The sequence below is a fragment of the Oreochromis aureus genome, linkage group 16 (assembly GCF_013358895.1).
Source record: "Oreochromis aureus strain Israel breed Guangdong linkage group 16, ZZ_aureus, whole genome shotgun sequence".
NCBI lineage: Eukaryota > Metazoa > Chordata > Actinopteri > Cichliformes > Cichlidae > Oreochromis > Oreochromis aureus.
Window position 1 is genome coordinate 7,901,042 of NC_052957.1, and position 15,117 is coordinate 7,916,158.

At 38.6% G+C, this 15,117-nt stretch overlaps 1 protein-coding gene across 5 annotated transcripts in view; it reads right to left on the reverse strand.

Annotated features, from left to right (window-relative positions):
- LOC116335013 (inactive dipeptidyl peptidase 10) overlaps positions 1-15,117 on the reverse strand; it is a 245,414-nt gene that overhangs the window by 84,719 nt on the left and 145,578 nt on the right. Inside the window, exon 1 of one of the 5 annotated variants that reach the window (XM_039600264.1) lies at positions 9,438-9,658. The exons of the other annotated variants lie outside the window; for them this stretch is intronic. The gene's annotated coding sequence lies outside the window, so the exon portion shown is untranslated. Of the gene's footprint in view, positions 1-9,437; positions 9,659-15,117 lie in introns of those variants that run through there. 5 annotated transcript variants of the gene reach the window in all.

Below are 15,117 nucleotides of genomic sequence, written 5' to 3' on the forward strand. Positions count from 1 at the left end.
AGAAAACATGTCACAACATTCACCCCTGCATGTCGTGTGTGCATGGTGTGCATTATCAATGGTTGTAAAAGTACAGAAATGTAATGAGACAGATCGATTATGAAATTAGTAACTAGTCAACCATCATAAGAATACTATACAAAATATGTGTATTTTGAAGATCTAATCTCAGAGCACCTAAATGTAAAAGCATCCAGTAATCTATTTCATTAACCTGTCTATTATCTGATATAAGCCATTAGTCTAAACCTTACATAAGTATGCATGTAGAGCCATAAAGAGCACTGTGTCATGAATAACACGCCCGAGTAACATCTCAGAGCTGTCAGCAGCTCTTGTCATTTCATGTCAGCTGCATGGAGTTATTTTAGGCTTTAGGAAGAAAAAAAGCAAAACAGCCAAAGGCCATTCGTGCAAGGCAGGAATTCTGGAAAAAAATGCAACTAAACATCCTCCTTTAAGGAAGCAGAATATTTGCTTCAGTGTTTACGTCCAAAACCAGTGGCTGATGTCATAGTGGTTTCCTCAGTTTATATACAGCCTATGCTGCTGACAGTGTCAGCTGCTACTGCTACTACTGCTGTCACAATATTTCCACAGAGCACCCAGTGACATGAGCTGTTTCATTATTGTGTGGGGGGAAAAAAGTCATTCCATAAAGTTCAACAAAATACCAGCAACATTTTTAGTATATATGAGGTTTCCAGCCTTACTGGCGAAAGCACAGCACACACAGCCATATAGCGCTTTTAACCCTTAACTAGTGGACAGTTCTCTCTTACATACACTCACAACACTGCTTTTGTCTGCAGCAGCTGTGCTGCTTTCAGTCTGTATAATGTCTTTAACCTCCTCATAGTTTTTGAGTGTTATAGATTTTTCTTTTTTTGTAAAAAAGAACTGTGTTGCCAGTAGACCTCTCCATGTATCTGATTGGTTAGATGGTGTTACGCCACCCCTTTGATGTGATTGCACTTGCAGCTTTATTGGGAAACTGTGGGTTGACTTATTGAGCCAATAACAACCTTTGTTAACACTTCACCTGATCACTGATGTTAGTTTAATGGAAGTCAGATAACTAAAAACTATCTTGGTCATGGTGAATTTACTTTGTAGTTCAGGCCCTTGATGAAATCCTCTTCTCTTTGCCTGTCTATCCAGTGTAGACAAAGGAAAGAGTAAGACTAAGCTAGAATATGAAAACACTAGAATTATGAAAAGTGTGAATACAACACTGTAACACACAACTCTACCAATAACAGAATAACACGTAAAAAATGGCACTTGTGAGTCTGCCCCCCCCCCACAGTCCGGGGATGTTCCTCCTCATGCCTGTCTCTTGTATGCATACAAACTATTCACTTTAGCTTCAGTCTAATGAGATTTTTATCTGTCTATCATTATTCTGTTTGCCATTTCCCACTTACTTTGTTCTTTCAGTGCACTTGGAAACACCATGAATGGTAAACTGAATCACTGGATGTGGTCTGGCCACACTTAACATTAAATCCGAACACTGCAACAGCAATTTCTTGGTGGGCCTGAATCTCAGACTCACTTGTAGCAAGCACTGCCTTTTATTTGCTAAAGTGGCTGAGTGGTGCTTAATTATTTCCAAGACCCACAGTATACTAAATAAAGTGTGGGTGTTTGTTTCTAACTTGCGTGTTGATTTTCAAGCCCGCTGAAAGACAGAGCTGAGCTGTTGCTGCTCATTGACTCCTCGTATTAATTTCCCTTCAGTCTCTGCTCTAAAAGCAACTCTCATATGATCCACCTCTGATTTGCATTGCAAAACAAGTGTCATTGTCAAAGTGCATAGTATTAAATGTGTTAATCATACAACCTAGTAACTCAGATGTTTATCGGAGACGAGAAACAGCACGACACCGGGGCATAGTTTGACTACCAACTTTGACACTTGGTTTTTCATAAAAGAAAAAAGATACGATTGAGACGTCTGCATTATACTGTCACTTTCAAATACAATAGGGGTTGCACTCAAACACATTATGTTCACAAAACAGAGGTTATAAACTAAGTAGGCAACCAAGACAATTAATGACCCGACAAAGGGCACCAAATGTACAGGCTGCACTGCACTATAAATTTTCATAGCTGTTTGTCATTGCAGTTATAAATATGCAAACAATATCTGGCATGGATAGCACTGTGTAAAGAAAAGAACAGACTTTTCTTAAGGTGCAAAAATGGATTAATGAACTGGGCTCATAGTTGTACAGTTGGAGTAACCAAATGTGAGCGCAGAATCTTAAAGCCTTATTTGGATTAGTTTTCAGTTTTATAGTAAATTTGTGCTTTAAAACTAGCTGCACCCAAAAAGCCTCTATATACTTGGTGGTGTTAATCTAGTCGCTAATCAACTTATGTGTCAACAGGCAACTGCTAACCATGATTGACACTGATGTTTTTCTGCTCTGTTATGGTTGAGTTTACAGTATGTGGCAAAAAATAAAATGAAATAAATATAATGGCATTTGTGTAATTATGGATCGGTGGAATACAAAAGGACAGTAAGTCTATCATGGGTGTGTGTGCATGTGTTTGTCTTTATTATTTATTTAAAGACATTTTAATTTAATGTGTGCACACAGATGGGAGTGGTACCTTATTGTCATTATACCCAGTAAAACAAAAATTAAAGTCATTCTATTTTGTTCTGTTCTTTTCTGTTCTTTTGCAGTTTTATTTAATTCTGTGTTACTATTACTTCAAGTTATAAACTGCCTACTTCATCCTATAACAGACACCTCTCATTGGTCTTATATCCTGGATCTCTGACATTACATCCTCTGAGATCTAGCCTGTAATTAAAACCAAAATAAAGTGGAAATTGAAAATTGTTTAATCTTTCCCTGAGCAAACTTGAGACGCTGCAGTGGAAAGAATAAATGGCTGTTTCACTTGTGCTGGCCTCAGCCTGATTAGATTTCTTCCTTCAAATCCACAATATGAAAACCTGACTCAAGAAAATAAATCATGAGGTAGACAAGACTTGATAGATGACATGATGCTGTGGCAGGCTTGATTTATATTTTCTATATACACCCTTAACTTTTTACCAACTGACATCTTTCCAAAACCACAGTCGGAAAAAGGGGGTTTCAATTAGAGATCGACAATAACTAGTAGATTGTAATAAAGGATATTTTTTTATTGGCATAAAAACTGGTACCAACTGTCAGAAACAATGTGCAGAGCTGTAGTAACTACAGAGGGATACAGTTGGTGAGCCAAACTGCTAAAGACAAAGTGTTAAGAAGAGGTGACGATTAGTGATCGTAAGTATGGCTTCATGCTGACAACTATAGTTGAAATTTTGCTTTCAGAGTGTTGATGGAGAAGTCTAGAGAAGGTCAGAAAGAAGTAGGAGCTAGGGTGCCCATGGGGGAACTGTGGCAGGGAAGTATGTGAAGGTGGTGCAGGACATGTTTGAGGACAGCGAGACAGCGGCAGGAGGTGCAATCAGTAGGAGTGACAAATGGGTTCAAGGTGGGGGTGGGATTACACCAGGGGTCAGCTTTGAGACCCTTTGCCTCCTGTTTGCAGTGTTGATGGACAGGCTGACAGATGAGGTCAGGCAGGAGTATCTGAGGACTATGATGTTTGCAGATGACATTCTGATGTGTAATGAGAGTAGGGAGAAGGTAGAAGAGCACCTGGAGGTATGCTCTGGAGAGAAGAGGAATGAAAGTAGAAGTGAGACAGAATAAATGCGTGTGAATGAGAGGGAGACAGACAGAAAGGTAAAACTGAAAGGAATAGAGGTAGTGAAGGTCGATGAGTTTAAATACCTCAGGTTAACATCCAAAGCAATGGACATTGCACAGGAGAGGTGAAGAACAGAGTGAAGGGTGGAGTGGGTAGAGATGAGTGCTAGGGCTGATTTGTGATGGAAGGATAGCAGAAAAAGTGAGAGAGAAGGTTTACAAGATGGTTGCGAGACCTGTTATGAGGTATGATTTGGACTCAGTGTCACTGATAAGAAGACAGGAGACAAAGTTGAAGATGTCCCTCAGAGGGACAGCTCATGTCAAACAGTTTAGAGACAAAGTTAGAGAGGCAAGTCTGAGACAGCGGATATAATGGGGAAAGGACTCTAAAGATTGAGCTGCCATGCAAGAGGAAAACAGTGTTTGCTTTAAAATAAACACTGTGACTTAAAAACTAAATGTTTAAGAGAAAAATGTTTACAATGAGAGGCTTCAACTATTTTGTCAGTTTGAATGAAACAGGACTAAAATTTTAGTTATGGATTTATACATGTTTTGTGTTTCCAGCTGCAGAATGCTGCATGAGGGACCGAGTCTGCACTAGTCTACACCACCCTATAAAGTATTTGCCTTGTCAGTCAACTGATCCCTTTAAAATGCATTGCCACTAGTGTCAGTGGGAGGATGATGTCAGAGGATGTGAGGAGGTTGGGAATGAACTGCCTATAGAGCCGCCTTTGTCTCAAGAAGTCTATATTTAAACCCGCCATGTTTAATTCATCCTCAACCGTCATCTTTTCGCTCCGGCCCTGTATGTGAAGCAAGACAATAAATGAACCGGGGACTTAATGAAGTGAAATGTCACAGCCCTGTGGTGGGGTTGTGCAGGTTATCGATGAGATATGAATGTCATTCCATAATGCATCGGCTTTTGTGACCCATGGGAACAGCTGCTCAGAGGGCTGAGTGTAAAGTGGATATACACTTGAGTGACACCAGCCACAACTGATCCATAGAAAGCAGTATTAACTCCAAATACATTTGATAAGAAATTCAACGGTGAGGAGGTTAAACTTGCGAGAATCATTTTCACTTCTATTACTTCTGCTCCTTCACTTCTTTCTGATACATGTAGATATTCATCAGTCCCTTTCTGCAATGAGCTTCCATAGACATAGAAATTGCCTGAGCTTGATAATAAATAACTATGAATATGAAATCTTAATTGCGTTGTACCAAAATTTCACTTTGCTGAATACCACCGTACAGGGACCACTGAAAAAACAAGAGAAGTTTCAGACTGTATACACATGAAATGTCTTATTGCTGAGATCCTTGGTTGAATTACACAATGAACTATGGAATGCTAAACCCTACAGAAGCCAAGACAGTCTAAATTGAAATATTTTTTTAAAGAATTTGAGTCTAGTTAATGTGCTTCCTTAACCTTTTAACATTCAGCTGGCCCCAGTGGGGCTGGGGTTTTGGGGAGTCAAGTTATCTTCTCTCTTTTTGATAAAACGTTTACTTATTTAGAATATTTGAAAAGAAAAAAAAAAGCCTCTGGAACAGAAAAACTGTTCCGGAGAAAGTTATGAGACTTCATTTGAAAGATGAAATATTTTAGTTAAGTATTTAGCATGTGGTTAAAGCAAAACCTAACCTACTTCTAACCCCAACTATAGGTTAACAGGTAAGTTTTGATAATGTCTCAGATTGGAGGCCATGTTTTTCAACTCTTAAAAAAAGGAGATAAACTCTTGACTACAGTCTTCAAGACAGGATCATGATTGGCTCAAAATAAAGTAGGGGTGGCACAGTGGTGGTGTGTTGGTTAGCACTGTCACCTTACAACAATTAAAGGCCAGCTGTGGCCCTTCTGTGTTGAGCTTATATTCTCCCTGTGCCTGCGTAGGTGCTCTCTAGGTACTCTAGCTTCCTCCTATAGTCTAATAACATGCATGTAAGGTTAATTGGTGATTCTGATTGTGAATGATTATCTGTCTCTTTGTGTTAGCCCTGCGATAGATTAGAGACCTAAGGGTGTGCTCGTCCCATGACAGCTGGGATAGGCTCCAGCCTCCCTCCTCATAACCCTGAATTGGATAAATAGAAAAAAAACACTTTTTCTCATGTATTTTTAGATCACTTGTTACCTGAACAATCTTTCACCTTTCCAGCCTTCACCACGACACTACCATACATAAATTCCTGATATTATATGTCCAAGTGCTTCTGCTGTTAATGATCACCAAAACTGACAGAAGGAGGCAGCATAAATGTTTTACTGTTACTGCTATGCTACTTAGAAATTTGTTGAGGACCATTTTGTTAGAACAAGGTCATGATTTGGGTGGAAAAATTACCTTATTAGGTTGATATAAACTTTACAAGGCTCTTTTTTCTAAGTTTCCAGTGAGCCAATTTTCATATGTGGACTTATTCTACATGCCATTAGATGACATTTTGAACAGAACAATAGATTATAATAACAGCTTGGTCGTAATAAAAAAAGTGGTCATTTTCTGGAGTTTTAGATGTTTGAAGGTGTTTTCCAAAGAAATGCTTTCAAATCAAGGCTGGATATGTAAATGCCACTTTTCCCCACTATAACGAACCTTCATTAACTCTGGGACTAACTAGGTGAATTCTGGCACTAAATTTAAAAGGATTAAAAATGTCATAACTAATCCAGTGCAAAATATATTGTGCTGTGTTAAATCAGTTAGAGGAAAAGATCGAGCAGAATGACTTGGAGATATTTAAGGTTCAGAAAGCATTGTGATATTTACAGACCAGCATTCTTCCCAGGCAGAGCTCATTGAATTCTGATTGAATAAGATATATAGTTTATTATTATTTGATCACACTTGTACTTATTAATAATAACCAAGAATGCTGTCAAATCAAAACTGAAGTTAAATCTTAAGGAGTTCAATAATATTGTATTTGTCATAACAGTATTACAGTTTAAAAATGCCGTCAAAAAATACTGCAAAAAAAAGCTTTTTATGTGTCTGAACTGGTGGACATAAACCAGATGCACTATCAGAATCTAGCATTTTAGGCATTGTCCTTTCTACCACAGGTGACAGCTCAAAAGCTGCATTTATCATGGCGCTTCCTCAAGAGTGTCCAACATGGGCAGGAAGAAATAAACAGCAGAGTTACACAAATTTAAGCTGAGTGACTGAAATATACAGCCTGACACACATTCAAGTGTAGATTGTAAAGTCTAAAGAGCTGCTGTCATTGTGTTAAAGGATGGGAGTCAACAACTGATGCTTAAAGTCAGACATAGGTACAGTAGCTTATGAACAGAGCCAATGGAAACAGCTTATATCAACCCTATTCTTTTCCCGTTCTCTTCACTACCTTCCCATAAAGATTAGAATTGATTATGACTACTACTACTTTTACTAATACTAACTGGTCCTGTTCTTTATATCTTTTTTGTCTGTTGTTAAACAATTTTCCCTCATAGTAACGTATTAAGGCCTATATTATTACCAGTGTTAACCTCTATAAATAATACAAACATTGATAGTGTTAAACCACAAATATGTCTAGACAGTACAGCTGGAAGCACTGATGTTAAAACCTGTATTATTAAATACCATTTGATTGTAACATTAGAATGCTTTTCCTATGCCATACTGTTAATACATTCAGGTGGGCCTGGCAAATATTGAACATTTTCATTTATTGACATGTTATATTGTAAGTCTAACATTCTATACATCACATAACTGCAAAGTAGTTGCCTTTGAGAACTTCATCTTATAGCAATAGTTATGTCAACATCTTGTATACTAGATGTTACTACATGTACTACAATATGCTGAACTATACAAGGATGTACTGAATAGAATATCACAGTGTGCCTTTATTTTATTAGTTTCATTTTTAAGCGATTGTTATGGTTACTGAATGGCTCCCTGGAAAGACCATGTTGTGAAATTTTCATCAGCAAAAATTAAAATGTTTTTGTTTGTGCTCAGTTTGCCTATGAAATACACAACCAACAAGGAACATTCATGTATATTCATTACCCATTTTAAATTATACCAGAGGAGAGAATAACATCCTAAACCTTTTTGTCTATTAGTGTAATTTGTAATTTATAAAACAGTTGCTATACAGTGTAACTCTAAAACGTAGTGGACTTAAAACCTTACCAAGGTGCTCAGAAGACACCATGATATTGTTTTAAAATGTGCTTTAAAGTTCAGAATGAAAAAACAAAATAGTGTTGCTGATTCATTGAGCTTTCATTATTCTCTACTAAAGCATTTGGATGCAAATTGTGCTCTACTTTAATTCGTGATGCCACTGCAATTTTAAAGCCTATTTTTGGATGGATTCATAATGAAAACAAAATCAGTCAATACCAGTGTTGGGCAAGTTACTTTGAAAAAGTAATTCAATTATAGTTACTAGTTACTTCTTCAAAAAAGTAACTGAGTTAGTAACTGAGTTACAATATTCTAAAAGTAATTAATTACTTGGAAAAGTAACTATTGCGTTACTTAAAAAAACACAAAGAACGTTTAACCCTCTGGCGTCCAGGGTATAATTGGCCATTTTTTTACTACTCTTGATTTTCCCTCCACATTTTACCTTTAAAAACTATTTACTTTGCCTTGTTTGGTATCATTCTTTTTAGCACAACCTCGCGTGCCTGAATTTACAGTTATGTTCTCATTTTGTCATACTGTATAACCAGAATTGATCTAAAATCAGACAAAAACCATAAAATCAGAGTAGAAAAAGTTATATTTTTACTGTAACAACCACAAACATGTTTAATGAATCATATTTCATAACTTCAAATGCAAATATTAATTGTCAATTTTAAAATCCTATGCACAAGTTTTGCAAACAACAAATTTATTTGCATCCATTTACCTTGATTTTTTAAATAACCATTTCAAACTATTTACAGAACAATCAGCTGTTCTTCAATAAGATGCCACACAAATTATTTGTGCCACTCCAAAAAGATCATTTCTGTCCACTATAAAGGAGAACATCACAGCCTGATACCTGCAGGTCTGACAGCAGCAGGTGTTTCACTGCTGTTTCTACCTGGAGACAGCAGTCGCCTCATTGTTCTAACACACAACACAAAACTATCCACAACACTACACACTAGCTGCACAACACACTAACTACACACTCCAAACACGCTAAACGTCACAAATCTCACATCTCAAAACTCGCTCTCTCTCTTTTTCTGCTCTCTCTCTCTCTCTCTCTCTCTCGCCGTCACTCCTAAAACTTCCCCTGTTTTGTTTTGGTTTTTTGCTCATAAGCAGAGAGTTACGGAAGAAGATTAGGGCCACTGGGGAAAAAAAAAAAAGTGGGCACATGTTTTTTTTCTTCTTTTCCAGAATTCTGAGAAAGAAGTCAGAATTCTGAGAAAAAAGTCAGAATTCTGAGATTAAAGTCAGAATTCTGAGATTAAAGTCAGAATTCTGGAAAAGAAGAAAAAAAACATGTGCCCACTTTTTTTTTTTTTCCCAGTGGCCCTAATCCTCTTCCGTAGAGAGTGCTTGCTAGCGCTAACGTGGCGAAACTATTGAGGAAAAAACGCCGCGTATATCTTGTTTATCACGACTCTGGTTTTACGTGGCCTATCAACACAATTTAAAAACTGGCACCTTGTTGCTTTGTCTTTAAGTGGTCACGTGATTGACTTACCACGACTACTTTATTCTTCCTCAGTCAAACAGCAGCACTCGATTGTTTTGCCCCCTGAGCTCCAGGTGTTGCGCTAGACAGCGATCGTGATTGCTGTCCGCGGGAGCGCGCAGCTGCTTAAAGCTGTAGCGTCCAGATTACTTACAGCTACTTCCGTGCAGCTGATATAAAATGCGGTAAGCTGAACACAGTTTCAACCGTCTGTCTGTTGAAAAATAGTAACGGACCGCGTTTCCTTGTTAGTAACTGTAACAGCGTTGTAACGATAGGAATAGTAATTAGTTAGATTACTCGTTACTGAAAAAAGTAACGCCGTTAGTAACGCCGTTATTCCCATCACTGGTCAATACTTTCTTCTAGCCTCAGATAAAATGCTGTGAGGAGCATTCAACAGGTCTAAAATGTTGACCTTAAAGTTCGCAAACCTGGAGACTCAAAGCGGTTTCACAGGCAGGTAAGAAGGAAATACCTGAAGTTTGTCCATTTATCCTCAAACAGACACTTATGATTTTGAAATGTGAGTAATTTTAATAAATAAGAGAGGAGAAGTACTTGGAGACACAGCCTTTGAAATGCTTGTGCTGCTCTTCTCATTAAGCAAGCTGAGTACTCTCAGAGTGAATGGGTTAAGACTGGTGCTTTTAACTCACTGGAGGCCTGCTGTTGAGACCTGCCAGCTCTTCACCTTCACCCAATATATCACTGTCTTCCCTCCACAGCCAGGTGAAAGCCAATCAATACCCCTGCCTCATTAGAACCCAACTGAATGGCCTTTAACAATTTTGAGAGAATTTCCCCTTATTATCGTGGCACAGCAATATTCATCAGGGAGCAGAAATTACCAGCACTTACAAAGCTTTACAAAAATCTTCATCAATACATCAGGACTCATCAGGACTCAGCTGTTCTGAGTAAAATCTGAGAAGAGCCCTAACCTGAGTTATTATGAATTCATGTGAAACTGCTGTTATTGCATTATGTTTGGGGGATTTCTTTGTCTTTTTTTTATTCCTGTGCCTGTGTGGCCTGGACATTACCTGTTAATCAGAGTTAGTAGGGCAGGTCTGCATGATTATGTCCTTAACAATGAGGAGTGATAGGGTAAAACAAAAGTAGGGTTTCTGAAGCCAAAGGTGTCTCTTAAATATCTGAGGTGAATGTCAGCAGAAGCCAAGTGATGCCTTCTTTTTGTGTTATCTATAGCCCTATGCGCAACTGAGCAAGCGGAAGGAGGCCCACAGGTGAGGCTGAAAACACATACAGTAAAGTAGTGACTGAAAAGAGGGGAAGTATCAGCTTGCTGGGAGGTTTCATTTACTTGTCAATATTTTCCTTTCATTTGATGGAGTTTAATATAATAAAGCCAACCAGTTTTTCTCCCCTTCCCGAATAACAAAACTTTCTTCTTCTGTTACTAAATAACAGCCCACACTAAAACATGGCAACACATATTCATCAGTCTCTCCCATTTTTGAGTGATCTCATCACTTTTTGACATTTAGATTTTATACTTACTTTGGTAGTTCAGCCTTTAATTCTTTGCTGTGATGCCATTTTAGTTAAGTTTACATTAAGTGGGATGTTGTGGGTTGGGTTTTTGGTTTGAGGACAGTTGTTATAAACATAGGTTTCTGATGTTTGAAGGATGAAGGGAAAGGAAGGGATCAAAGATGATCAAAAACCAAAGACAAACAAGAAACAGGAAGTTTGAAGCCTAGTCTTAAAAGTAGAATGGGTGTCTGTTTCTCAAAATCTAAACTGGGAGCTGGATCCACAAGAGAGGGCCCCGACAGCTGAAGGCTCTAAGTCCCATTCTACTTTTAGAAAGTTTAGAAATCACAAGTAAACCTGCAGAGAGAACTGCTTTGTTGTGATAATAGGTTGTCACGAACTGGTTCAAAGTAGGTGAGAAGGAGAGAGTTCACACAAGACATTTACTTAAATATTTTAAAAAATTATTAAACATAACCTAACCAAGATGTCAGGGTCATCTGGGACAGCTTTTATACACAGGTGACTGGCATGAGCTGATGCTCTTCCCATACCAATCAATCCCAATCCCAAATCAGTAGCTTGGCTTTCATGAATGTGAGAGGGTCATAAGGCTCTTTAAGGTATGTTCAGGCCTGAGTGTTAAAGATCGTGTATTTGAGGAGAATTATTTTAAATTTAGTCCTGGATTTAACAGGGAGACAATGAAGGAAAAGTAATATGGCAGAAATAAGAAAACAAGTGAAGTGTTGTCAAGGAGCTTTTAGAAGAGCCCGATAATAATGAATTGCAGTAGTTCGGTCTATAAGTAACAAATGCATTTACATTGATTTTTCAGCATCACTCTGATATGCTGAGTGCCTCTCTGCATATGGAAAACGTGTGAAAAATTGTTCTCAATCAATGTCCACCTGACTCCCGCAAATCATACTTTAAGTCATAAATAGCACTCTTTTTTATCTGATTTACACTTTGGTGTACTATTTGATGTAAAAATGCATGTTTTAAATGCCAGTGAAAGGTGAGTGAGCGTTCCCTCCCAATGTTAAGTTTTGTGTCATGGATAGACACTGATGATTTTATTTTCTGTTAGTGGGAAATCAATCCATGGGATTTTTTTTTTCAGCTGTCATACACCTTCTTCCTCTCTGTGTCTCGGGCTGATGGACAAGCAAAGCTCTTTCCACAAAGTGTGACAGCGATATTGTTTCTCCACTTTATTGCTTCTGTGTTTTATGCTCTCTGCCCTCCTTTTTTCCCTCCACCCTAAACATCATATGCTATGACATGACAACATCTTAACAGACCTGGGCCACAAAATGTTTTTTTTACTATTTTTGGTGACAGCTTGGGAGGTGCGGGATATGCAAAAAACGGAGCATCCTTAATTCAGCCTACACAAAAGAAAATGTTTTTTGTTAGAAGTTTGTATCAGCAGTGAATCACCAACGCCTGATGCACTAATGGCCACGGTCTGACTTCAGCACTGTCTCTGTTGAAAATCGCACACAGCGAGGAAGGGCACAGGGAGAACAGTGGAGAATTCAATCTCTCCCTTTTAATCAGTGTCTCTCGCTGCTCAGAGCAGTGATAATGGGCATGTCAGGAGCGGCAAAAATAGGATGGGCTTAGAGGAGCTTAATGGAAGATGGAGAAGGGTGTGAGATACATGAGGCTTAGGAGGACTCCGAGTTAGTGCTGGGTGGCACTGGGGTTCACAGAAACGAGGAGACATTTCCAACCACAATTTCTTATCTGCGAAAAAATGAACAGAAAAATTTAAAATGTCCATGCACCTGAGCTATCTGGAACCCGAAGAGCTGCCACACGTTAGCATGCAGCCATTAACATCCTTCCCACTGTGAAACGTGTGCTATATGCATTGGCATATACGAGGAGACAAATGCACACATGCATGCACCGTCTTCCCTTCACTGACGCTTTAGCAGCAGTTAACAGCACAGCCTGGGGAGTCTCTAATGTTAATTAATGGGAGGCACCAGAGCATGCAGTTCCTAATTAACCCCTGAAAATGATCCTGCAAAAGCAAGCAAGTGGAAAACTGGGCTAAAAAGAATGCATTTCACTGTTTCCAAGACCCTGTTTTCCTGCTTATGATGCATATGTTGCAAGCCTCTTTGCAGGTTATGGCAGCTGAAAGAACTGATCCTTTTCTTCCTTTTCCTCCAAGTTGAGTGGCAGGGGAATAGAAATTAATTGGTGTGATTATGTAGCTAATTATAAAAATGAAAGAAAATCAAGGTGGGTTGATGGCTCAACGCTAAAAGACTTACTGAACTGAACAGTGGAGTGATTAGGCATCCAGCAATGAAAACAAGTCTGCCGGCGCGCAAACATCAGTTTCAAAGCAGAGCGTGATCTGGTACTGACATGTGATTTCTGGATGGTTTACACCTTTTAAGAAACTATATGCTATCTTAAGAGCACACAGCCATGAAATCCACCCACAGGCATAAAACGTCAAATGTGCCAGTGAAACCACACCCCACAAAACTGCAGCTTGGGTCACAGCCCAGTCGTCAGCAATCAAGCCAACAACTTTGCAACGCATGCCAGATTCCTGATTTAGAATTAAAGGTGCAGAATAAAACAACAATGATTCTCCAAATAGTGCCCCACAGCTTAAGTAATGAAATGTGTCATCCGAGAGAGGACGAGGGAAACACAGGGTGCCAAAGATCATCTTCATGTTAAGTTCTATAATTCTGCAACATCCTAGTGCAATAGCCTCAACACTTAAGTTCAAGAGCAACAAAAGGAAGTATTTTTACTCACTAAAAAAAAAAAAAAAAACCCTAAACAGTGCCCTTTGTGCAGCAGCTGACATAAGCCTCCTTAAATATGCTATTCAGATGTGTTGATTAATTTATACTTGATATGACTTCAAATGACCTCAGGTTTAGGTTTCTTAAAATGATATCTATGCTGCTATCAAGGGTGTGCAAATATTAAAGGACATGTCTCCATTAGAAAACAGGTTCCTAGTACCAAACATAACATAAATCCCAACACAACTATGAGTTTATCCTAGGAAGGTTAACAGAGATGTCCAGGACAGATAACCAGCGCATTAACTGAATTTCAAATTTAAGTTAGAATTTGATTTAATTGTTTTTAAAGCATGGGTTTACAGCTACAGGTGCCTCTAGGGGTTTTATATTGTAAGGTTAACTGTCTCACAATATCAGAGCGAGGACCCCAGTGATGTACTGAAAAGACTTCCAGCAGAACCAAGCTCAGTGAGCAGTTGCCATCTGCCGTGACCAGTTGGCAGGTGGAGGTTTCCCAATAGCCTGAGCCTAAAGCAGCATAAGTAAGGGATGGTTCGGGGGTCAATCGATCGAGCTCTACTATAAGCTTTCTCTAAAGGAAAGTTGACTTGGCTAACGCATATACACCCCCAGTTTAGGATGTTTGTGGACTGTGAAAGAAAACTAACAGAAAGGCAGAAAAGTCTTTTTGAGTGGAGAGAGGCTTTAAAATGTAACAGCCTGTCACAGCCACAGAGGTAGCACGCTGAGACCAAAAGAACTGTGGTCGGTCAGCTCTGCCTGTGTTTTGCTGCCAGTACAGAGGATTGAGACTGACAGCAAAATAAGTCAAACTGAAGCTTGGTACTCCTCTCACATCCAAAAACTTTGCATACTTTTTTCCACTGCAGACCTTCTACTCCCAATGACTCACATCAAAGTCATTGAAGGTTCATAAATATGATCACTGCAAAAACTACTTTGTATGAAGTAGATCAGAAGGCGTTATGAATTGTAAATCAAAAATTACAACTACGTCTACAGCAGGATTGCTGTACGCCCCAAGTGTCAGCTCATTAGTAGAAGTTGTTGGGGATGAATGCAAAAAGTCTGACAGGAAGCAGAGATACCTTTGTGTGTGTGATTTGTGTCAAGAAACGCAGCTTTATCTTCTCTCAGTATTCTTCCCCAACACTGCATTGTTTTTAAAAGGCTTTTAAATTGCTTCTATACAACAATGGTTGTCAACTTTTTTCTGGCATGCCCTACTTCAGAAGCCAAAAAAATTTACTCCCATCATTTTTATCTTTCATTTTTGTCATTAACAATAAAAAAGCAGAATTTTAAGTGAAATAAAGATGAGTGCAACAGTGTCAGCAAACCTTTGTTTGCTTTTCCCCCACAAAAGTGATATTTTT